This window comes from Haematobia irritans, chromosome 2 (assembly GCF_050003625.1).
Source record: "Haematobia irritans isolate KBUSLIRL chromosome 2, ASM5000362v1, whole genome shotgun sequence".
In the NCBI taxonomy this organism is placed as follows: domain Eukaryota; kingdom Metazoa; phylum Arthropoda; class Insecta; order Diptera; family Muscidae; genus Haematobia; species Haematobia irritans.
The window spans coordinates 1,279,355-1,292,953 of record NC_134398.1 but is presented as its reverse complement, the minus strand read 5'-3'; the positions used below and the strand labels follow the sequence as shown (position 1 = coordinate 1,292,953).

The following is a 13,599-nucleotide window of genomic DNA, read 5'->3' as shown; positions in this document are numbered from 1 at the left end:
TAAAGTTGCACAATGATTCCAACGGTTATGGGAAATTTGGATGTCTTATTTTTAATGTGAATAATTGCTCAATTATATAGGATTACATACCAATGTTCTTGACTACTGAATGTATATTCTAAAAGATTTCCGATGTAACTTACCTAGAAAGAAAAAGAAGAAAAATTACATTTACGAAAGAAATTTTTAAGTTTATTGTAAAGAAGATGAGTCATGCAATAGTCGCTTTATGTTCTTCCTCATAATTCCCAATGGCAATCCTAGAAAATGCATCAAGCTTTTTGGCTTCCGTCCTATGAAGAGCCCGTGACATTTTCGGGAATTAATTTCAGATTTTTAAAAGAATTCTAAAAAATCTTTTTTTGATCTAAATTTATATGTTATAAAATTTTTGCTGATATCACAGATATGAACTATGGACGATGATTTTAAGGACCATTCAGTAATTATTTCGATAAATCAATCTCACAGAAATATTTCCATACTTTCACCTCATAAAACTATAGAATTTTTTATAGATTCCAACAATTTCTGGCTGCATGACGTATGTATGTTCTATTTCAAACTTTATTTCAATTCATCAACTTTGATACATTTCATTGTCAATCATTTCTAATGTCTTCTCAGTTATCGTTCTTTACAGTTTACCTAACATTTTTCTTTCTCCTCCGTATCTGCAACAAAAGCAAAACATTTCTCTACAAATTTATGGTTAATTAAATCCCAACTAAACTTTTCTCATTCCGAGCTAGTTTTCTTTTGTTATCTCAGCTATAAAAATGAAACAAATTATTTATATCTTGAAAAACTTTATCATCATATACTTGTCCGTCCCGGACTCACGGAATGCAGGGATGAATGACGGCTACCGATGTCTGCTTCCACTCTTTTAAGTGCTTCAAAGTGTTCAAGAATAATAAAAGTTTGGATATTTCCGTAACTACTACTACTACTTGCTATAAAATTAAACGCCTTTTCTTCATTAAGACATTCAAGTGAATGGATGTGAAATAGAAAATTGGATAACCTTCCCTTAGATCAAAAATCATAACATGTTCCCATTTATTGTGTGAGTGCATCTAACTTTGTTCTCAAATACACGATAGTGTTCACTGGAACAAATAGAACAGTCCAAAAGGTTTGAAGTATTTGATATGGTTACGCTATTTTTTAGTCAAATTTCATTAACTATATTAGTTTAAGAGATAAATTTAAAGTAGCAATACGCCAATGAAAATATTGAAAAGTGTAAGGGAAATGATTACTTGCTTATTGTAGTAGGTACTTTTATACCAACCGATTAATGCACGAATGAATCATTTTTGGTACATTTTTTGTATTTGTTTTGCATAAACGGTAAACAAAACTTTTATATGTAATGGGCTATATAAAGAAGGAGCTATTAAAAATATATCTTCATTATACAGTAGTTTCAAGCATTAATAGCGCACCCAAAGTATAAATAATTTCCTCCGGAACGAAATTTAGACAAACGAAATTCTCCTTTTAAATATATAATTTTCATTTAGAACAAATAATTCCGAATTTATGATAATTAACTCAATGGTTGTCTCTAAACTATTTTATTTGCTCTTAAAAAAACTTTTTTTGCGTAAAAAGAAAACTTAATTTGTCTGAAATTTTGTTCCTCTGAAAAGAAATCTTTTCTTACAGTCCATGATTTCAAGTAACATACATATCATTAAGTTGCCGTCTTTAGTTTTTTTTTTATACTCGTAAATGGATATCTAAGAGTACTTTTACTTTTTATATAACACGATTTAAGGTTGGTATTAGGTGAGGTTAGGTATAGTGCCAGCCCGTTATTTAAGATTCACATAGACTATGTTATTCAGCTGTGTGACTGGGATTCCACAGTGGTGAACTTCTCTCTTATCACTGAGTGCTTGACGATTCCATGTTTAGCTCAATAACGAGGCTGGTACTATTTTCGAATCGAAAATCCATATTGCAAGCGCAAAAATGCAAACGGAAAATACCTATGTCGTGTGCTAAAATCAACAAAAATTGCAGGATAATAATCAACCTCACTTAATGAGGTAAAAGAGAAACTTTAAAAAATAGATGATTTCCGGCTCGAGACACGAACGTAATCTCGACGTTTAAACACGAATTAGTAGGCAAAGAAAAATTTTGAACTCTAATCACAGGGGTGTAGAGTATACACATTCATGTGCTGGTGGAAATTTTGGAGTTGGCCGCTGTACCTCCCAGGTTAAGATACCCATGTGAAATTGATTTTGCCTTTTCCGTCAGGTCAAAAATGTGTTTAGATATGTAATATTTCTAAAAACAAAGCTCACAAACCTACCAACGATTAGTAACTAGATTTATTTACAATGTTGTATATGGATCATGCGGGTCTTATTTAGATTCAGTGCTGCCGCTAGTGACAAATTGAGTGAAGTAGATTTTGGAAAAAAGTGGAGTAGAATTGAAGTAGCATACATTTTTGAAAACAAACAATAGAATTCATTTTATTATACCCTCCAACATAGGATGGGCTATATCGGTCCACTTTTACGTATAGCCCCCATATGAACAGACCCCCAAATTTGGCTTGCGGGGACTCTAAGAGAAGCAAATTTCATCCGATTGAAGCAGAACAAAAAGTGAAGCAGATTTTTGAAAGAAGAAGTGACGAAGTAAATTTTGTGAAAATGAAGCAAAATACTTCGATTGAAGTAGTAGCGGCAGCACTGTTTAGATTCTTACACAGTTTGTAGAAGTGCGTGATATTTGGAATCAAAACCAATAGAAGAGAATATCAAATCATCGACAGCGATCGAAACATTCTTATTATTTACGATGTTTTGTTCCACAAATTATATTAGGAACACGAAATAAAATTGATGTCAGCGAATTACATAAAAAATTACCAGAAATCTAGCAAATGTTCCCTATTATTACTTACTCATAAGTTAACATCATTTGAGAGTTTTTCATGTAAAAAACATAAAATGAACAAAAATGCTTGTATTTAACATAGTAAATGCAACACGTTGGCCATTTTCCCATCTTCCTCTTCTATTATTTCTGTTTTGAATTAGAGAGTTAATTTCATTAAGTAGAGAGTATAATTACAGATAGCCACTAACGATCATTATCTATTTTGTTGCTGGATACCAGATATTAAATATTAGAAACCATTTCAAAACCCCTAAAAAGGAGCATTTTCAGTGATAAATATGGACATTGGAAGTTCATGTAATTACAAATTCCAATAACAAAGAGACATTTTTGTTATTTTTATCAATGAAATAGAAATTCCCTTTTATAAGTAAATTTTGTTTTCGCCGCATTTCATGTAAAATATTCATGAAAACTCTTAAAACTTTCCCGCAACCTATTGTTTCATGCTATTTTTTTCTAATGAAATTTACCTTGAATTGCTTAATAACACATGGCTACGAACATTTATATATTGAATATAGATGGGTTGGACTTATCAACAATCTCTGTAAACAATAGAGCTACACATGTTTCCTATTCACTGTTCTCCATTTAACTATCAATCGAGAAGAATAGGTTCTAATTGAAAATTTAAATATTTATTCAGTTAAAAGCTCTAGATTTCATTTATCTCTGGTTATGTTGTCTGACTATCTAAATGAATGCACTTGGAGTGTGAGCATTTCCCAGTAGACCCCTTTGAATAGAATAGAGTAGATGAGATGGAATCTCGAGCATCACTAAATATGTTCAGCTAAGAAACCTACATTTGAATATGTCGAGATGTTTCATACGTTTACATTATTTCTTCGTATACCGCCAGTACATTTGTCATGTAAATACAAATATTTACCTACTGTTGTTGTTTAAAATTTACATTTGACATGTTGCAAGGTTATATGTACTCCATACTCTGTCCAATTCAGTTACTTTCAAATGTGGAGCCATTTTGGTCCAAATTCGGTTTCTTATTTCTATTGTTGTTTCTCTAACATTTTGAATGTTTAACCAATGCTGGCATCTAGAGAGGGGATGCATGGAAACAAGGAGGGCGAGTATGTAAATATATCTTGAAGTACTTAGAGAACATTACAAAGTTTTCAATTCGTTTGTTGACATACAATTACCCGGTTGTGTCACAAGAATCGGTGACGGCTCAGTGCCAATGTAGGTGAACAAATTGGCCTTTGTTATACATTATCTAAATAGTGGTGTAATTTTTGTTTAAATTGAAATTAACGCCATTTACATGGCGGTTACATATTCAACTCATTGCCTAGCAACATGGGAAGCTTCGAAATGTTAGGAAACTGTTGCAGATCGATAAAATGTGTTTCTGTAGATAAATGATAATAAACAGAATGCAGTTTTTCATTGCAACCAGGGCTATGGAGCCGGAGTCTGAAGATTTTGCTGGAGTCGGAGTCGTAAAAATTTTGCTCGACTCCGACTCCGGCTAAACCAAATTTTTTAAAACACCACATTTTTGTAACTAAGCAAGATTTTACGCAAATTAGTTTCCGTTGCGTTATTCATTCGATCAATGTACAGCATGATTGTAAATGAAAATCAACTTCAAATTACGGCTATCTTTTGATGTTCCCTAGAATGTTAGACTAGCAGATGGGCTGGATCGATCCATTTTAATGCCCGAAATTATTATTATTTTTTTTTTAATTTTATCTTAAGGCCATATACATATGTGGAATATTGATAGAAAATTTTTTCAAAATTTTTTTTTATAGATAATTTTGTCAAAATGTTATTTCTATAAAAAGTTTTGTCAAAATTTTATTTCTATAGCAAATTTTGTCAAAATTTTACTTCTATAAAAAATTTATTCAAAATTTTATTCCTATAGAAATATTTTTTTTCTATAGAAAATTTAGTCAAAATTTTATTTCTATAGAAAATTGAGTCAAAATTTTGTTTCTATAGAATATATTGCAAATTTTTATGTCTATAGAAAATGTTGCCAAAATTTTATAGTAATAGATTTATTTATTAGAAAATGTTTTCAACATTTTATTTATATAGAAAATTTAGTCGAAATTTTGTTTCTGTAGAATATTTTGCATAATTTTATTTACTACACAAAATTTTTTCTAAAATTGTGTTTTTATTGATAACTTTTTCAAAATTTTATTTGTATAAGAAAATATTGTCAAATTTTATTTCTATAGCAAATTTTCTCAAAAATTTTTTTCTTACTGATGCTCACTGGTACTCACTGCTATAAAAAATGTATTCAAAATTTTATTACTATAGAAATATTTTTTTCTATATAAAAGTTAGTCAAAATTTTATTTCTATAGAAAATTTAGTCAAAATTTGGTTTCTATAGAATATGTTATTTTGCAAAATTTTATTTCTATAGAAAATTTTGCAAAATTTTGTTTGCTACACAATTTTTTTTTAATTTGTATTTCTATTGATAATTTTTTCAAACTTTTATTTCTATAAAAAATTTTGCCAAATTTTATTTCTAAAAAAATTTTATTCAAAATTTTATTTCTATATATTTGGTCAAAATTTGATTTCTATAAAAAATTTTGCTAAAATTTTATTTCTATAGAAAATTTAGTCAACATTTTGTTTCTGTAGAAAATTTTGCAAAATTTTATTTACTAGACAAAAGTTTTTCCAAAATTGTATGCTCACCGATACTCACTGCTAAGTCGAAAACTTGTAGAAATGACTCAAATTTTCAAATTTTTCAATGAATGAATCATAAATGCATTTTGGCGAAATTGTCTAAACAATTAAAAATATTTCCCAAATATTGCCCGAGATTTTGTAGAAGTCTGATTTAAGATTTTATCAAAATGTAGATCTAAATACAAAGTTGTGCAGAGTATATTATAATCGGCCCGCCCGACTTTAGACTTTCCTTGGATTTTTATTTTTTGTTAAAATTGTGTTACGTCCCATAACGTTAGATTTAAATTTTAAGTACATAGATTTTGTAGAAGTATGTACAATTTTGTCAAAATCGATTCAGATTCAAATTCATGCATATGGGAATAAAACCTTTATATAGCTCGCAACAAATTTAAAGGATTTGAGATAGTATCAATAATTTTGGTCCACAAATACGATTCACTTACGGTACCCCCACAATAGAACTACAAATTAGTGGTATTGAAATGAGATTTAGTTATATTACCCGGAGTCTACTCCGGAGTCGGAGTCGAGCAAAATCCACAGCCCTGATTGCAACTGTCTCACACCGAAAGAATTCTCTTGGTTAATTTTAAGAAGAATTCTTCATTAACTATTCTTCGTAAATTCTTCATTAAAACAGCGAAACTTTCATTCATTTTCGTAAATTTTACGAAGAACATTTTACGAATATATGAAACACCTACGAAATATTCTACATTAACTTTTCTTCGTAAAAAGTTCGTGACTTTTGTGAAGAAGTTTTTACGAATTTATGAATATTTTACGAAGCATTCTGCATTAAAATTTCTTCATAAAAAGGGCGAAACATTTTCTTTGAAATAAAGAAGAAGTTTCATTGAAGTTGTAAAAATTTCCGCTTGCGACATAAAATTGTCTTTGATTATGTCCTGTTACATGTCTATGCTACTTCTCATTTGGGTGATAGGATGTTATGAATAAGAATGAGGCAACCAAACCAGGGATGGAAAATACAATTTTTAAGAAAGTACAAAAAAGGTATTTTTTTGAGCAAAAAGTACTTTTCACTAAATTTGAACAAAAATTCCATTGGAAGATTATTGTCAAGAGCTCCTTTAGACTGAATTTGAAAGACAATAAAATTTTGTTTGTCAACTCCGCAATTGTAAATATTTTTTTTTAGTTTTATATCCTCTTAAGGTTGAATTACATACCATGCGTCAATCCGTGTGTTGATGGAAGGGTTGATTTTTTTCTGTTTGCGGCAGACTATTCGAGCTTTTGATTTCAAAGAGAAATTTCAACTCTTCAATCATCGGACGTATTGTACGCATTGAACGCATGGTATGTAATTCTACCTTTACAAAGACTGCCGTAGTATTGTAATCACGGTTGCCACAGTTGTACTTCATGGTACATCATAAATTTTCTGTAGATAAATAAAAATAAATTTTTGACAAAATTTTCTAATGAAATAAAATTTTAACAAAATTTTTTATAGAAATAAAATTTTGATAAAATTTTCTATAAAAATAAAATGTTGACTAAATTTTCCAAAAGAAAACAATCCTAAAGAAAAAAATCGTGTTTTTGACTATGGCTTTTACAAAATCAAGATTTTCTTCCCGCATGAACTTGTCTGTTTTGCCAAATTTGTAAAAGACTATTAGCAAATAAGCAAAATACTTTCTCAAAATATTAAAATATTTTGTCAAAACTATTGTACCATAAATCCGATATCGGGTCAAAAAATGTATATACAAAGGTACTAAATCCTTCGCGGGGGTACTACGGTACTGATCAGGGTGAAAAAGTATTGAAAAAAGTACTATAGTATTGTATTTTCCATCCCTGAACCAAACTGAAAATAATTCAAAAACTTTAGATGTAAAGTAGTGATGAAATTTTTCAAACTTGTTACTACAACCAAATGCACTTTGGACTTTAAAATTTTTTTCTAAAAGTCCGAACATATTTCACAAAAAGTACGAAAGTTTTTCATAAAAAGTACGAAATTGTTTCATAAAAAGTACGTAACAATTTCATAAAAAGTACGAAATACTTTCATAAAAAGAACGAAATAGTTTCATAAAAAGTATGAAACTTTTTATAAAAAGTACGAAGTTATTTCGTACTTTTAATGAAAATTTTCTTTGGTTGTAAAACAATGACAAATTTCGTACGTTTAACGAAATTTTTCGTTCTTTTTACGAAGGAAATTCTTTCGGTGCAGTTAATAGTCGTTTAAAATAAAAATATTGTATATATTTCCAAAAAAATATCAAAGAAAAAAATCTTTACAATTTCAAATTTGAGCAAAACATTCCGATGATTAAAAAAATTCTAATTAAAAAATTTATTTTCTGATAACATAAATAGCAAAATATTTTTATTTAGCTAGCACTGTTATCTGTGGATCGTGTAATTCCTAATAATGGTTTAATATGTTTGTACATGGATTAAGTTGCGAGCACAATCAAGAGTCAATAGATTCTCCACGCCCCTTTCCACTAACATAGTAAATCACATAAACAATTGTAAAATGAGTTTATTTGCCTTTTGTGATAAGATACGGAAGCAATTAATTTCTTCTGGAGACTCTACATGTGCTTCGAGCACAAATCACATGAAATGAATATAACATAAATATAGGTTATTCCAACAATGTTACATTTTCATGAGATTATTCCATGGCGATCTATACGCAGACGCACAGACAGAGATATTTGCACTGCAGTACTGGAATCATAAACAGCATAAACCCTCTCTTCCGCGATATTAATAGCCTATTTGTGTTGTTTATCGGATTTCGAGCAAGTAATTTCTTATTTAAACTGTTTTTTTTTTTTTCAAATACTTCTTTATAAGCAAAGTTGTCAGTTCTCATTTGGCAAAGACATTTTCAAACAACATTTTTGTTTTTCTTAGACTTTGTTTACATTCTTTTTACCACGCGAATCTTTGTGGTGATGAAATGTTCCCGCTGTTAGCTTTCCACAATGTGGTGAAAATACCACAAGCAAAGCATTATGAAAGACCACTTTGGCCTGTCATCAATGGCTACCAGTGTCCATGGAGTTGTGATACTATTGTGGCTGCTGCTGCCCACAACTTTTCATTATGTTGTTTTTGTTTAAGTCGCACTTTACAACGGAGCCAGAGACAGGCAATCATCATCAAACCGACATGGGAGAAATGTTTGTCGGTCATTTCGTTCCAAAACGGATTGGAATAGGCAAGGAACTGCAATAGCATCACATAGTTTAACTTGTTCAGACCATACGAAGTTTATTGTGGAAGCCTTAGCGTGGTATTCATCATACTTATGTGAAGTTTATGCACTTCAAATGTCTGTGTCGGTAGGACGATAAATACGCGTTGCTCATTATGGACGTATTCGTTTTCTAGAAATGCTAAAATCGTTTTCATCTATGGAAATATTGGCACAAATGGAACAGTAACTTCTTTAGCGGCATATAAACATTTTTAAGAAGGCGAGTTTCACGAGAAAAGATATTAAACAATTTATTTAAATTTCCTGTTTAAATAAAATCAGTAAATTTAAAATAATAAGTAACAAATTTTTACAATTTTTTAATTAAACAAAATCGCCACAATTAATGTTATATTGGTATAAATCCAATGACATAAAAATGTTTGTGTTAATTATACATAATTAAATTAAATAAATATCGATTAATTTAAATAAATTCAAAATTTGAGAAATGCCGAGTGAGGCTACAATTCATAATCCAGATGATCTGGTTTATTTAAAATTTTGAAACATATTACCAATGAAATTGAAAAGAGATAAATTGAATTGAATGACATTAAATGAAAATAATATGAATTCAAATAATTTAATTTAATCTTCTTCAATACAGAGAAATTCCAGTAAGACTAATAAATGAACGAATATTTCCGCAGTTTAATGATCGATATTGCCATGAATTATGGGTAAATGATTTTCATAATTCGAAAAACTATATTACGAAATTAGTGAGATTCCTTTTTTTTGAAATTATTAAATTTATTGTAATATAAAGGATGTATCAACTTTTCATATATCCCAGGAAAGTGAAGGGAAACAAAAGTCGTTTTCATACCTAAAGCGGGAAAAGCCTCTCACTCGAGGGCGAAGGATTTCCGACCAATCAGCTTATCCTCATTCCTACTTAAGACTCTGGAGAGGATGATAGATATTTATCTTAGAACTAGCATCGATTCAAGTTTGTTCTCGAAACGGCAGCATGCATACTCGAAGGGCAGGTCTACTGAGACCGCACTACATGAACTAGTCAGCTTTATTGAAAGCTCACTATCTGTCAAAGAATACACAATCGTGGCGTTTCTAGACATCGAAGGGGCGTTCAATAATGTCCATCCGAGCTCGATATTAAATGGACTGACAACTCTGAATGTTGATCCATGTATACTCAGGCTGTTAGACGAACTGCTAATGAAGAGACGTATTTCAGCCACACTAGGACAAGCAAACATACAAAGGTATGTGAACAGAGGCACTCCCCAAGGAGGAGTTCTATCACCTCTTCTTTGGAATGTTGCTATAAATAACCTTCTGGTTACTCTAGAAAAAGAAAGGATAAAAGTGATGACATACGCAGATGATGTGGCTCTGGCAGTCAGGGGAAAATTCCCATCCACAATCAGAGATATTATTCAGAGGGCCCTTCGGATGACTGAGAAATGGGCGAAAGACAATGGTCTTGGGGTGCAAAGACAGAATTAGTCATGTACTGCAAAGATCGCAAAACTCCCACGGTTAGGCCTATTTCCTTAGGGGGTATTGAAATTCCCTTTGGTGAGTGTGCAAAATACCTTGGCGTTATTTTGGACAGGAAGCTGAAATTTAAGCTTAATATTGAAGAAAGGGCGAGAAAAGCAACTGTAGCTTTGTACTCATGCAAAAAGGCAATAGGAAAAAAGAGGGGACTAAAACCAAAAATTGTGCATTGGCTATACACGGCATTGGTTAGACCTATAATGCTATATGGTGTTGTAGTCTGGTGGCCGGCACTTCAGAAACCGACTTGTTTAGATAAAGTTCAGCGTATGGCGTGTTTGTGTATTTCAGGCGCATTCAGCAAGACAGGAACAAATTCCCTTAATGTCATGCCGCATCTATTGCCTTTAGACATTTTGGCCAAACAGTCAGCTGCAACAACGGCTGTGCGGTTGCGCGAGCTATCGCTGTGGTCGGAAAAAGGTTACGGTCCCAGTTCGGTCCTCAAAATAATGCCAGATGTGCCTAACGTAGTGGATTACACTTTGGCGAGTCCACTTTTCGACAAAAGGTTTGAGACTCTAATCCCCAACAGTGAGGCGTGGTGCACACAGACCCCGGGGAATAAAGAATATATAGATTTCTACACTGATGGCTCCAAATTGGATAGACAAGTGGGGTTCGGAGTATATTCTAATGATCTTCTAATAGCTTCTGAACTTCTAATAGCGAAAAGATTACCTAATCACTGTAGTGTTTTTCAAGCTGAAATATTAGCAATAAGAGAGGTGACGAATTGGCTGAGAAGTAATGTTCCAAAAAATGTGGGCATTAATATATACTCAGACAGTCAACCTGCAATAAAATTCTTGGACTCTGTGTTCCTCAACTCGAAAACGGCCATCGACTGCCGCAAATCTCTCAATGAGATGGCTGAGCAGTACAATATTCACCTAATATGGGTGCCTGCCCTAGGAACATACCGGGGAACTGCGAAGCGGATGAGTTGGCAAGGCTAGGGACTACCTTACATATTCCAGGGGAACTAGAATTTGTTGGTATGCCAATGCCCCTAGCTACCTGCAAGCTCATACTGCGTGAGAAGGCTATTATGATGGCAAATGTTCGATGGGAGAATTGCAAGGGTTGTAACGACACCAAGCAAATATGGCCCCATTTCAACTTAAACCGCACACTAGATATGCTAATGTTCTCGAGACGTCAGATATCAGTCCTGATATCTGCTATAACGGGTCGCTGCCTGATAGGCGATTTTGCAAAAACTATTGGCGCGAAGTATAATGACTATTGTATGCGCTGTCATGATGAGGAGGAAAAAGAATCAATTAAACACCTCTTGTGTGAGTGTCCTGCATTTTGTGTAAAGCGCAAGCAACTTTTAGGAGCATATACCTACAGATTACTGGCGGATCTGGAAAACGTTAACTTAAGCAGTCTGCTAACGTTTTTGGAACAATCTGGTTGGTTCAGCGAAGAAAAATAATCGAGAAGGTTCAGCGGTTAAAACTAGAAGTGCCCATATGTAATAGGTACTTTTAGTTAATGTGGTATCACAATGGACTGAATAGTGTAAGAGAGTCTGAATGAATCTTAATCGGGCTGCCCCTTTAACCTAACCTAATATTAACGAAGTTTTTTATTGACTTAATGAAAATGATTCGTTGTATCAGGCTGGATTATGACTGATGGATATTAAAAAGCGACAGTTGCACCCTCTTGATAATCATACGATTGATGAAATTAAGGACATTGCTGGGATTAAACAACAATGATCACGACGTAATGACATAATTGACGTAAATTTCGTATTATAACGAGACTTCACTATTGTTAATATTTTTCTATTAAGAACGTTTTTCATATTATTAATGAACATTTTCATTGTCTCAATGAAGGCATTTCGTTATGCCAATGAAAAACATGTCGTTGACTCACGTGAATGAAATTTTCTTTCTGTCCATTTGCTACGTTTCGTTCACATTTATTCCGAACCACCAATAAAATTTCAGTCATTTAAATTTTAGCCAATACAATGAAATATTAAGAAAAGTTTAGCTTTATTTTCTTTTTTCGAAAGATTAGAAAAGTTTCTGCGTTTTGTTCAAATAATTTAAGGAATTCCATCTTTTTCAAATGTTTTCCATTTAGTTTAGTTCTTGCCTTCGAAACCAAACTTGCTGCATTTTTCCACAATAGTCACCAACAATACATTCAATCTTTACCATTGTGGAAAAGCGTATATTTCATATCAATTTTTTCAATGGTCTTATACATATACATTTATCCATTTGTGGTACAGAAACTTTGTATTTTACGGATGCTATGAGGGGGATATTCAGTTTTTGCTCTTGTTAGGTAGTGGCACTTTTTTACTACGGCACTTTCCTTAAACATCATTTTGGCGGTCACTAGTGAGATATGATGGTTTCGCATAATGCTTCCTTTCATCCATGTTCGTACAGCACATTCTAGGCATGTCTGTCTGGGTGTAAAATGCGCAAAGAAATAGTCATAATGCCAACGCATACTACACGCTGTGGAGATACTATACGAGATGGCTGATGCACACTTTTATGGCATCCAACGATGGAGATTTTTTAACATTTGATGGGGGCTGGGTGCCACCGCACAACTACTGCGTTTTGGGATTTCTTTATTGGTTAATGCTGGCTGGAGTTGTTTTAGATGGAGAAACCATCTAAAGGAAGTTGGAGGTTTTCGTTGTCGTTGCAGTTATCTCTGTAACCATGACATTCTCTGTGGTGTGAAGTTATGGTTCTGTGGATTCAATTCCATCAATATTGACTGACATAGGTGACTACAATTGCAGCGAAATGTATTGAAAGCTGATAAGGAAGACATCAACACAATGTGAAAAGCCCATGTTTGAGGTTTGAGAAAGTTTTACCTAAAACTGACCCAGTTTTTATGGTAACAAAAGATTTTTCTCTTTTGTATAGAGACGATATTCTAGATGCATTGCTATTGGACATGGCACAATGTTGTCAGAAGTCATGTCATGAACTATATTGAAAAGTGTAATAGATATATCATATGATGGAGTTTTCTAGTTGCATAGTAGTGGCTGATGTAAATACCTAGAGTGGATAAATATGCGGAGCGTGGATAATTTTTTCAACTGGGCAGTTATCCCATTTTTAAAAAAAGAGCATATAACAAAAGAAATCATTTTTTAGTTATTGAATTATCCTCCAGTA

At 32.4% G+C, this 13,599-nt stretch overlaps 1 protein-coding gene across 10 annotated transcripts in view; it reads right to left on the bottom strand.

Annotated features, from left to right (window-relative positions):
- Positions 1 to 13,599, bottom strand: part of sick (sickie) — a 275,969-nt gene that overhangs the window by 62,674 nt on the left and 199,696 nt on the right. The gene's annotated exons all lie outside the window — the stretch shown is intronic.